Here is a 12,113-nt window from a genome sequence, read left to right as displayed (position 1 = left end):
TTTATCAAAGTACAATAAATGAATTGCCACAAATGAACAATTGCTCCAGAGTCAAGTAGGTGGCATAATGTGATTTACGCATATCACATGAGATAAATAAATCCACGGTGGAAAAGATCAAAGGCAAAGCTGGAATCGTTGTTAATGTGTACAGGGCTTCACTGAAAATCTTCTTAATAAAACTGTTTAGAGGAAAATAGAGGGATCATTTGTTTAAATGAAAAGAGATACTGCATGCGCTGAATTTCAAAAGCAGCATTCATTTTCATACACACACGTTAGATCTGGCTAAAATTAGCTCAAGTTTCTATTTTTTTAAAGGTCTTAAAGAATACAAGTTTCAATAAGATTTCATTGAGCTAAAGCTCAGCCCTGAGTTTCCAAGGTGCCTGAGTGTCTAGGGAAGACGCCCCCCCCCCAATTACCCACCCTGTGCATCATCCCAATTTCTCCATCCCCCCTCCCTTCACCCCAGGTCTTAAACAGGAAACATACAAAGGCTGTGCCACACCGATGCTCCATGTCTGCTGCCTCCACTGCCTCTGACTTCCCTCTACATGGTCCACTCTGGCTGACATCATCACTGAAATATATTCATCCCGCCTGCCCGTCAAACTTCCTGCCAGGCACAAGAACCCAAAGCCCAATCTCAAAGATCACTTTCATGCCAATGGCTCCTCCAAATTTATCTCCAGACGGGACCTCTCAGTAATCTTATTCCCACACTCTACTGTCCGCTGGACTCCAGCAACTCAGATGTCCACCGGCACCTGGGCTTCTGCCACAATGGCCTCATCAATTACATACCATGCACTTGCTTGTTATGGCCCTGGCACTGAAACGGTCACCCTCACACTCTCCATCTCTTCCCACAGAAATGCTAACCAGTCTTCAGAGTTCAACTCAAATTGTCCCTCCTCCTCCAAGTCTTTCCCCATCATCCTACTCAGCATCATTCTTCTGAATTCCTTCTGTGTCAGAACCTGCCCCAGTAAGTACAACCCACCCCATTCTGCTTTGTATTAGTTATTTCAGAGCATTTCTTCTTCCCCCTACTTGACCACGAAGAATATAACCTCCTCCTAGGAGCTCTTACTCACTCTGTGCAGTAGTAAAAAAAAAAAAAAAAATACACAGTGAATAAATGAATGAATCATTTCTTTACATAGACAATGCCTGTGAATGAGGTAGGTCATAAACTGCTATAGCTGTATTGTATTGATAAAGTAGCTAGAACCAGAAATAACTGGAATCTAGGTTTTACTTTATTTTTTCAAAAAAAGAAAAAACCTTGATGAGTATAACAGAGTACAACGTGAATGATACTGTTTCCTTGCTTACATTTAGCCATCAATTGTGAGGACTGTAATGAGGCCACTATTTATGCAAAACGTTTAGCTAATGCTTATAAGCTTCCTTTAAATGCGATCCTAGGAAATGTCAGCTGCTTAAAACTCAAGGTGACTCTGTACTGCTTTGTCAGTAATATGAGTATTCCTATGACACTTAATATACTGTACTATGTACTATAAAAACCTGGATCTCTTCTCAATAAGCTACACGTACTGCCCAAGAGATAGGACTGTTTGCTGCCCGTTTTTTTCACAATAAATTCTTGAGACATTCCTGTTTTAACACATGATTCTCTTTAAACACCACAGGTTGAAAAAAATTGCATGTGTGTTAACCACATATGCAATTAAGCCACTTCCCCCAAAATTTCAAGGTGAGGATTTTCTGCCTAAAATGGACAATACCCCTAAGAGAGAAATTAGCAATAAGACATCGCACCCCTTTCAACGGAGCTGACACTTGTAGACCTTATGAGGCTTAACTTGGCACAGAATTCTAGAGTTGTTCTATCTCCTTTGAAAGATGCTTTCCCTAACCGACAGCCCATAAAATGTAAAGTACCCAGTTCCATATTTCACAAGGATAGAATGTGTATGATAACTTCCTCTCTCCCCTGCCTCGCCCCCCAGTAGGACTTTACTGACCCCCCTTTCTGAGGCACAGTACTTCCGGCATTCAGGTATGTGTGTGCTTTTACTCAGACCACAAGTAATGTCACTTATGCCTGCAACTCAGCAGTTCATCCTACAATATAAAAACAATACATAGGCAACCTGCATCAGGAATCAAGGTAGACTAACACAAAGTTCAGAAAAATAAATAAAAGGCCCGTTGGCTTTGCAGGGCTGCAAATGTCTACAATGTTGGTCCAAAGACCAAGGTACAGGGATATTTACTTATTCCGAGTCATGTATGGTTGAGATGGAACCATCACCAAACAAGAACATTACAATCATCCTGTCAAGACAAGTCACAGGTTCACAGTGACAGCATAGGTTCATGGATCATAAACCATATACCAGGTACTATTCTGCTCAGTGTACAAATATTACATCATTCCATCCTCACAGCAGCCCTAGAGAAACGTCTAATATTATCTCCATCTTACACAGAAGAAACTGAGGCACAGGAAGGTTACAGGACTGCCCAAGTTCACAGTGGCAGCTCTAGATTTTAAATCCAGACAGGCTGGTTCCAGAGCCCTGCGCTCTTATCTCAAACACCATGGAATTTCTATGGAAGTTAAAAACTGCATCTTAGAAGCCCGGGGTTGGCAGTGGGGGGGGGAGTGGTTTCTTTATTTAAAGAAATCTACTGAATCAGTTTCAAAATGAACATTTTGATAAAGCAAGTATTCACCTCTTAAACATTAACTGAAAATCCAGAGTTTTGTATGTGAGGTTTGGTAAAAGTGGACTGTGCATCTCACCAAGTAAGGAAATCCAACATGACTCAGGAAGAGCTGCCCAGAGACCACCGGATCCAGCCTTTGCCAAAGCTGTGGAACATCAGTATGACTCCGAGAGACCATTAAGGTTCATCTTGATTCAGTAGATCTAGGGAGGAGCCCCTATTCTATTTTTTTTTAACCTCTCCCGGTGATTCTGGTGCCCAGCCAGGCTCGGGAACCTCTGAACTAGTCTATTTCCACAGCTTGGAGCAGGACTACTCCCAAGGCAAACAGAAAGAAGGGATCTATTTCACAATCTCCTCCGGTTGCGAATACCAGTGTTCCCAAGCCCTTATTGCCCCAACTTCTAACTAACTTCCACGGTCTCCTGATTTCATGCAGGCACTCTCCTCTTGTCTTCCCTTCAACAGAGAACCATGAGTCATCAACCCTGCATCCACCCTGGGTCTGCATGACTCTCCAGATGAGAAAAATGTACTGTACATGAAGAAATCAGGAAGTTGTAAAATCCAAAGACACAGAGAAATTCGAGATCCAACAAATACGGGTTGCTACCAAACAAACGAGCCGGTCTCCCTATGTAGTATGACAGGGTCATACTACAACAATAACCTAAAACATGACTTAAGATAACCATTTGGTAGCAAAACTTTCTCACCAGCTTGAAGTACAGGTGACAATTAAAATGATCAGGCTCAAGCCCAACACACACAATAATCGACCATCCACAAAGTCAGAGGTAGACTACTTCATAAACCAAATAAATCAAAAAGAGAAATACTTTAATCCGAGCTTTAAAAAAACCTCTCGACGATTTCTCAATTTCCTACACAATACAGTTTGCAAAGACAATTATCTTAAACAGTCTACAAAGTGCTAAAGTACGGCTAGTAGGCGATTTTCCCAGGTCAGACTTTATCCTCAGATGGAAACTAGAGAGCATCGCAAAACTCTCACCTGATGGGTGATGCACTTTCCTGCAGTGGCTGCGGAGGACGAGCCTGCTGTCCAAAGGTGACAGACAAATCTGCAGCTTGAATGGACCACCCTGGTGATTTGCTGCACGATCCTCCTGCAATGGTCCAGGGGGTGCAGAAGAGGAAATCCAAAATGAGAAACAGAACGAATGGCTTTAAAAAATAATTCCACCTGAAAGTGCCCATGCACTGAAATCTAAACTTTAAGAACATCAAATTTGGCACTGTTTTATGAGAATTACACAGCTACCAGCCAGCTCAAAAGGCAGGTCTGGTTTTATTCAACAGGGCTCAGAGGGAGGCCAACACACAGAAAGGTCACCCCTTCAATCAAATTAAGAGCTTGGTCTCCCCATTTGAGACAGCTACTGTCAGTCTTTTCTCTAATGATTCTAGCCAATTTCCTCAGAAACACGTGCTGGTAATCACAGGACTATCAGGTGAAAATGGGCATGGACTGAATAGTAATTGAGCCAGAGTTGAACTTTCACGAGGCATATCTTACTATCAACATGCAACTTTGAGGCACAATCATGAAACAGAGCACAGTTATTAGCATACCAGTCTAATGGGATAGAAGAAAGAATCGAATGCAGAAAAAAAAAATTTTAAGTATGCATATACTCACTAGACTTTTTTTTCCCACTAAACTTTAAATGATTTAATTACTGAAGGTATGTCTACTTGATTTTCATTCTGCCACAATATCTTGAGCATGTTTAAGTAAAAATTACCCACTGTATGATGAATGAGTGAATGTGTGAATGGATGAATGAAAGAGAGAATGAATGAATCTTCCATATACCTTTCCATCAGGGAGCTTGGTGCTTGTAGTAGGTTTTGTGAGGTAAAGACCTATGCATAGCAATGGAAGAAGTTGAGGACTCGATCTGCTAACAGTTTCCAGCACTATCTATTTAAATCATGTTTTTAAATACTGGTAGTTCCCAAATGTCCACATTAAATAAAATCAGTAGCACAATTATTATAAACTAATCCCCGAACTAGTCATTGCTGGACTGATTTTTTTCAGCCTTTGATTACTGGAGCTGATCTGCATATTTGTTTGGGCTGGTTTTAAATTTAGTTTGGGTTTCCTAAGCCCACGCCAGGTAACAGTAGGAAGGAGAAGGCCCAGGATTATATTGGGTGTCAGAAAAAAACTATTCTGGAGCTATGAATATGATCTCCAATGTGAATAATCTGTAAACAGGTAAGTGAGCCAATTATCCTTGGGTACATGGCAACACATCTCATGATTATTTTCATCCATACACACTCACTATTTTTAAGAGCACAGCCCAGCTGGAAAGGAAAATAATTTCGATTGCTTTCCAACACTTCGCAAAGTAATGAATAATAGCCAAAGTATTCGTACTTCTAGCTAATCCATTCACCAAGTATTTATTTAAGCATCTGTTGCATGCCTGGGACTGATATGCAGAAGAAGGAAGTTGTCTAGGCCTTGGTTTCCCCACATGTAATCAGTAAGTGTAGACAGAGAAAGAACGAAGCTGTTCTAGACCATAACGTCTCTGAAGTCCTTGGAAGACACTGTCCTTCACTAAGAAGCTTGTTGAGTTACAAATATAAATAGTGGCCAAGTTAAATAGAAACTCATAATATTCGATTTATTCTTACACAGTACTTGTTTTAAGGGCCCGGGAGGGGTAGTAATCTTGATTTTGTCTAGTAACATCTCAAATGAAGCATCAAAATACTTGATCATCATTTTCAAACAAGGTGCAGGTACCGTGGATTTGCAAAGTGCTTGCTTTATGAGCTAACAGTTGGAGTGTTGCCTTGTGTATCGATGTATGTGCACACCATCCTATTTACCTATCACCTGGCAGATAAGGTTTTATAGAGTCCAAATTACAGTCTCCTCCTATTCTGCTGAAGTGCAGAGAACAGTCAAACATGATGCAAATGCTGTAAAATATTAATTTACTCTCACGCTGGTATGCCTACTTATTTCAAAAGCATTTGTATTGCTACACCAGTTAGACTAACTCAAAGAGTTAACATAACTTGCTGTGTTCCAGTGGAGGGAAGAAACACAAGTATAAAGCAAGGCAGAGTGGACTCCGTATTGCAAAAACATACAAACAACATACCAGAAAACAGCCTATAGACCGTTTTATGTATCTGCTAAAAATGGAACCCTTAATATTTAAAAAGCACAGCAGGGCAACATAATACAATACTATTAATAGTGGAAGATAGAAAGATGGCCTAATACTGATGTGACAGTCAGTAAAGAGGTGATAATATATAAATAATATGGATACAGGATATAATATAAATACTTCGGGGAGTAGGCCAAAGCTAAGGGTGCAATAAAAGAAAATTTGCCATATGCGGTGACAGAAAAAATACATTTTCTCTGAATATTAGAAGCATAAATGTTTACAGGTTAGCAGCTATGACAATGATCACTAAAAACGTCTGCTAAATAACTCATTCAAAACGTGTCCGTTAAAGAGCACCTAAATAGAAAAAAAGGAGTTCCTCTTAGCCTGAATCCAAACACCATCATCAGGGGAACCTCTGCCCCCACGAAAGCCTCAAACTGTGATTACACTACAATGAATTTTCTGAAAAGTAATTTTCAGGTTTAGGATACAATTTTTGCTTACGTTATTGCCATTACCATTGCATTTTCATTACTCCACAAATGGGATGCATTAAAAGCTATAAAAAAATCAATGAATCAGTTCTGCTCACATCAAATATGTCAAAGAGAATATAATGTTTGTTGCATTTTTGTCTTTAATAGTTCTAACATGTGTTTTAGTACATTTGAGATGGTAATAGGTAGTACACATATTTATAGTACATTGGCCTGAAAACTTCAGATTTATAAGGATTATAAAATATATTACTACACTGATAAAGACAAAGATACATAAATTATGAAACAGGAAAGAGATTTCTGAAAACTATTTCCACCAATAAAGATTAGTTACCTAAACCTTTTTACTACTCCTGTAATTTTAAGTATTTACATATTTTTAAAACCTTGATCCAATTACAACTCTTTCGGCCAACATCTGAAAATATTCTCCAACACTAGCATGGAGTATACTCATAATTATACCACCTCTTAAATTCTGAATGTGTATTTTATTAAACTGAATTGAATGAAACTAAAATTTGAACAGCATAATTGAGGACTACAAAATTCTTTAAAAAGGGGCAGTCCTGTGTGGAACGCCCTAGAACAGAAATTATTATCTCTATTGGGATTTCTATGATTTCTTATTTTCAATGCTTTTCACAAAATAAGGAGAGCCTGCTTCTGATAAGCTTGGAAGTATGAGCAGAACTAAATCTGTTGTTTGAAGCAGTTATCACATATCAAAAGATATAAAGCAATGGGAATCAAATCATCTGTCTCCCTATAAAAATAATATTCTGCCTTGCTGTACTATGTCATCTTACACAAGTATTTAAGCTTTTCATAGTCTAAACTATGTGTTACTTGCAGACAACTATAAATGAAAGAATTAACATTCACTCCTACCCTCACTAAATTTCAGGCTTTTAGTAAAAACATGTTTATCGACCAACTTCTTATAGGAAACAAAATGAGCCAGTGTTACCATGCGTTAGTCATCAAAAACTGTCATTCAAGGTAAGTGCAAACAGAAAATCCACTTGACATTTCAGAATGGAAAAAAAATAAAGGCACATTTATACAAAAGGAATGTGAATCAAACTCTGTAATGACAACAAAACCAAGAGTCACAGAAACATGCTTATTGATATTTTAATAATCTCTTAAGGCTGGCCTTTCCGGGGACTCCCAGACAACTGAGTTAGGTCTGTTGAAATGTAAGGCCAGTTAGAGACATTTCATGTATAATTTGATGGCTAAAGAGTTGTCCTTGAATTCTTCTCCAAGAGTATAGGACAATTCAGAGGCCGGGAAGCCTAGTTATAATATTGCTAATGAAGTATCACTGCTGTTTACCAAACCCTCTTCAAACGAAATCCAGAAGGGAAAATACTGACTTTCACAGTTCCCAATCAAGCACATTTTTCATACTTATTTTAGGATGAATTTATTTGTACACTGAAAAATACATGTTCACGTTTGGCTGCAAGTGAAGCGATTTTCTGTACATTGTAAAAGGTAATCCAGGACTTCCAAGGTGTTGTGTAAAACTTAAACTTCTGCGCTTTATTTTATATCCTTGCCTCCCCCATCTGTTTACCTCCTAGAAATAATGGCCCGTTTTAAACACAGCAACGCCTGATCTGAGCATGTCACAATCCCATTACCAACTGCATAAACTCACAAAATGGTAGAAATTCATTAACACCCTGTGAGGAGCACTGAGTAGCCCTCTCAATCTTAGCCCCAGAGGAAAAAAAAAGGATTTACCAATTTAGCTAGGGGGCTGTAAAACGGTAAACTGACTGGCAGGGTCACAATGACATCAAGACGTTATTATTCTCAATTATTTTTTCTTTCAAATATCAGAGTTATTAAAATACTCTCCCTTATTTGGATTGCCTGAGCAACACAGAGCTTCAGCAACCAAAGCTACTTTTCTTTCCTTTTTTTTTTCCCAACAGTATTATTTTTCTTTGCTCAGCAGGCTTAATAAGGAGGTCCCCTAATGCAAAGAGCAGAATGCTGTTCTCTAAATTGTTACATGCCCATGAAATTATATTCCCAAATAGAGTACAAGTTATTGTGCAAACGCACCATACATTATCAGTCTACCAGCTATAGGCCTCCATCACCTCTTACCTGAGACAAAAACCTTTTAACCTACTACCACAAAGGTAAGGATCATGGCCAAGAAATCCAAGTTAAGAATGAATACATTCAGAATGACTGCCTACTATCAGTAGCATTTTTTTTTGCTATTATGACAGCCGTCCAGTTTTCAAATCTGACAACGGGGATATCCTTCTGGAATAAATTACTTCCACTGAATAAATCCTTTAGAAAACCAGTCGCGACTACTGGCAACTTGAGTTCTACAGGATGACTTCTTCTGCACTTGAAAGGGTTAAGTGCCTGCAAGGCCAAAGGCACCAGACAGCCTGCAAAAGAAATGCTGCTTTAGTCAGCTCTGAAAGGTTTCTAACAAGTACCAAATACTTGTTGATCTGTTCACAATAAACACCAGCAGGACTGTCGGGCTCCTCTCACTGTCTGGGGAGATGCATTTACATACTGCACCCAGTAAGCACAGCTTGTTGGTCTCTTTTATAAAAGCTGAGTAACTAGAAGCATCATTCAGTGTCTCCCGTCCAAAAATGACAGAAAGAAGATGCAGCTGAAATAGTAAAGTCTCTCATCTGGCTGGGGCAGCACAAATACTGTGCATGAAACACTTGGGAGTAGTCCAGGCACAAGATAAACCCACCTGAATGGACGGAGGAACACTGTCTGTTGCCATGGCAGCCTGATCTAATTACATGAGTGATCAGAGCTGGAGTAAGTACACCGAAAACCTACACCCGCTGACAGGTATCTACGAGATGAGAAAGGCAGACAGGCAGAAGGTTCAGGGGAGTCCTTCAACCTCTGCTTTATGTAGGTGGCACTCAAGCCCAGTTATCTGTGGAGCTGCTAAAATATTGACTGATGCAGGCACAGAGAGCAATCAGAGGAGATTAAATGCCAAAGCATTAGTCGTTACGGTGCAGTCCCTTTCCAAGAGTTCATTTGCAGGATTTTCTCATCCTTCTCTCTGGTGGTTTCTTCAGGCAAACACTGCATTCCAAAAAAGGCTGAAGTGTCAAACTACCTTCACCCACCAAATAAACCACACGGTGGGCTTAAGACAGGGGCTTCTAGGAACTGCAGGGCTCCTCAGAAACCCAAATGAAATAGCTAACACTGTCGAAAAAGTAACTAGCTGTGCCTAAAAATAACCATCAAGTAACTACCCGCTGCTCTGAGCGATATGTAACGATGATGTTTAAATATTAAGCACAGTCTGCATTATAAAACACAAATGTCAATGAGATGTGACTACAAGATTGGCAAAGAACTTATTTGCATACACACATTCCCGTGCATGCACCAGGATGTGCACAGAGTATGCCACTCTAAGCCATTAATTTTTATTCTGTGGGTTTAATAGGGTCTTCTAATTTTGCTAATTGTATCCTGTGGATCTCACAGGGAAACTAAGAATCTCTTCGGGGACAGAACCAGTTTGTAGGAGTCCCTACTGCACAGCATACGGTAAACAAAATAAAAATAGCTTGCCGTTCTCGTTAGCCACATCGCGCATTATATAACCAGCTTCCGACTGGCTTTTTTTTTTTTCCCCTTACTACTCTTCAGCAATTTCCCAATCTCCCGAAGTATTTATATTACCCTCTTATCTGTAGGATTATATACTAAGAAAGCAAAACAAAACAGAGCAGCCACGGGATTGAACCAAACCCCACAGTCCTTGGAAACTGATTTTTTTGTTTGTTTTCTGGCAGGATCTCCACCCCCACCCTACTTCCACCCCCCGCTAAGGTTCTTGCTCAATCTGCCTCGAAAACCTGAATTGTTTCATCGCTTCCAGTCAGCCCCCTACGTGGTCTGAAATAAAATGAAAGCACCAGCCGCGGAGTTCAGGAAGGCGGCCTGAGGGCGGTGGGGGGGGAGCGGCCGAGAAGGGGTCGGGGCGGTGCGGAGTCAGCCAAGTGGCCACTGAGGGGGCCCCCTCCCCACCGCGACGGCCCCGGCCGCCCCCTCCCCCGCGCGCGCGCGCACACACTCACAATCGCACGCACTCACTCACTCACACTCACGCCGCGCTCCGCCACCGCCTCACCTCTTGCTCAGCCCGGCCGGCCCCCTGCCCCGCCCCGCCCCGCCCCCTGCGGGACCGGCCTGCGCGCAGCGCTGGAACCACGTAGGAGGTGGCGGCTGCGGTCGCAGGAGTGGCGGAGCCTCCGGCCCGGCCCGGCCCAGAGTGAGCGAGCAGCGGGGCTCCAGGGCGCATCCCAGTCCCCGCAGCGCCGCCGCCGCCGCCGCCACCTCCTCCTTCCCCTCCTCCCGGCTTCATTCACCCTCCCAGCAGCCGCACAGCCGTTCACTCCGGCGCGGGCAGGGCAGCGCCTGCCACGGCTCCCTGGCTCCGGCCGCGGGTGCCGGCCCGGGCTGGGGCGCTCGCGGGTTCCCGGCTCCGGGCCGCTGCAACGGCTGCACATGATCAGGAAGCTGCCGTACCAACAGGGCGGCGGCGGCGGCAGCTGCAGCCAGGGCCGCCACCGCCACTCCGGCCGCGCTCCCGGCACCGCACACCCGCTCCCCCAGCACCCACCCCTCAGCGCCCCCCGCTCTCCCACCGCTCTGCACCCGGCCACGCGCGCGAAGTCCCGGTGCGGCCGCGGGCGCAGACCCTTCCCGGTCCGCAGCCGCACGCCCGGCCAGGCCGGCCTCCGCGGGGAGACCCCCACCCCGGGGCTCCGAGGCCAGGCGGCCCCCGCGGGCAAGCCCAGCCCTTCTCCAGACCCGCTCGCTCTCGCCGCCCTCTTCGGGGAGAGGAGTGAGGAGGGGGCGGCGGGAGGAAGGGGCAGCGCGACCCCCGGCCTCCGCCTCCCCCTACGCCACCTCCAGGGAGGAGGACATGGCTCTCCGCACTCGCGGCCGGACCGGCAGCCGCCGTAGCGGGGCGCCGCCGCCGCCGCTCTCCCCGCCCGCCCGTGCCCCCAGCCCGGGCGCGCCCCCTCGCCTGGCGAGCGCCCACCCAGCCCCTGCAGCCCTCCTGCCAGTTGTCCCTGCTCCCAGAGCGGGGATGTCGGCCCGGGAAGCTGGAGCCGGGGAAGGGTGTATGTACACACACACACACACAAACACACACCACAACACAACGCGTCGATTTCCTTCGCTCCTCTTCCAGCTGTTTTCCGAGCCGCCGAATGGGGTTTGGGGTTTGTTTGCTGGTTGTTGCTTTTGCCCCTCTAGGGAGAGCGGGGATGGGGGGGGGGATCTCAATCTAAATCATGGGAGAAGGAGATGGGGGAGGGGGGAGAGAAAGAATCGGAGGAGAAAAAAAATAGCCACTTACTGTAAAGTGTAAATGGATCTGGGGTTGCGTGGGGAAGGGGGGGCAGAGGGAGAGAAACAGTGTCTTGCGGCTGCTGTCGCTCTGGCTGCTGCTCCACGGGGCTTGTTTTGGATCCCCCTGCAGTGAAACAGGTCCTGTACGGCTCCGCCACTGTAGTAGAAATGATGTCTGCGGTATACTCTGCTCTCTCCTCCTCCTCCTCCTCCTCCCCCCCCCGCTCCTCTCCCCTCCCTCCTCCCTCCGCCCGCCCTCCCTCGCGCTCTCTCGCGCTCGCTCGCTAGCTCGCTCCAGTATGTAAATGTGTAATAGAAGCCAAATATGGAGCAGTTGGCT

The 12,113-nt window shown here is 44.3% G+C and overlaps 1 protein-coding gene across 4 annotated transcripts in view; it reads right to left on the bottom strand.

The window, feature by feature from the left end:
- The window catches only part of ATXN1 (ataxin 1), a 406,640-nt gene that overhangs the window by 390,746 nt on the left and 3,781 nt on the right, over positions 1-12,113 (bottom strand). For 2 of the 4 annotated variants that reach the window (XR_014295538.1, XM_082638844.1), the window contains exons 2-3: positions 11,781-11,930; positions 3,722-3,836 (exon numbers count right to left, since the gene is read on the bottom strand). The gene's annotated coding sequence lies outside the window, so the exon portion shown is untranslated. Of the gene's footprint in view, positions 1-3,721; positions 3,837-11,573; positions 11,725-11,780; positions 11,931-12,113 lie in introns of those variants that run through there. The other 2 variants (XM_082638845.1, XM_082638846.1) reach the window with 2 other exon arrangements.

The sequence above is a fragment of the Mesoplodon mirus genome (assembly GCF_964341445.2).
Source record: "Mesoplodon mirus genome assembly, chromosome: 12".
NCBI lineage: Eukaryota > Metazoa > Chordata > Mammalia > Artiodactyla > Ziphiidae > Mesoplodon > Mesoplodon mirus.
The sequence above is the reverse complement of the archived record's forward strand: the minus strand, read 5'-3'. Positions and strand labels throughout refer to the sequence as shown.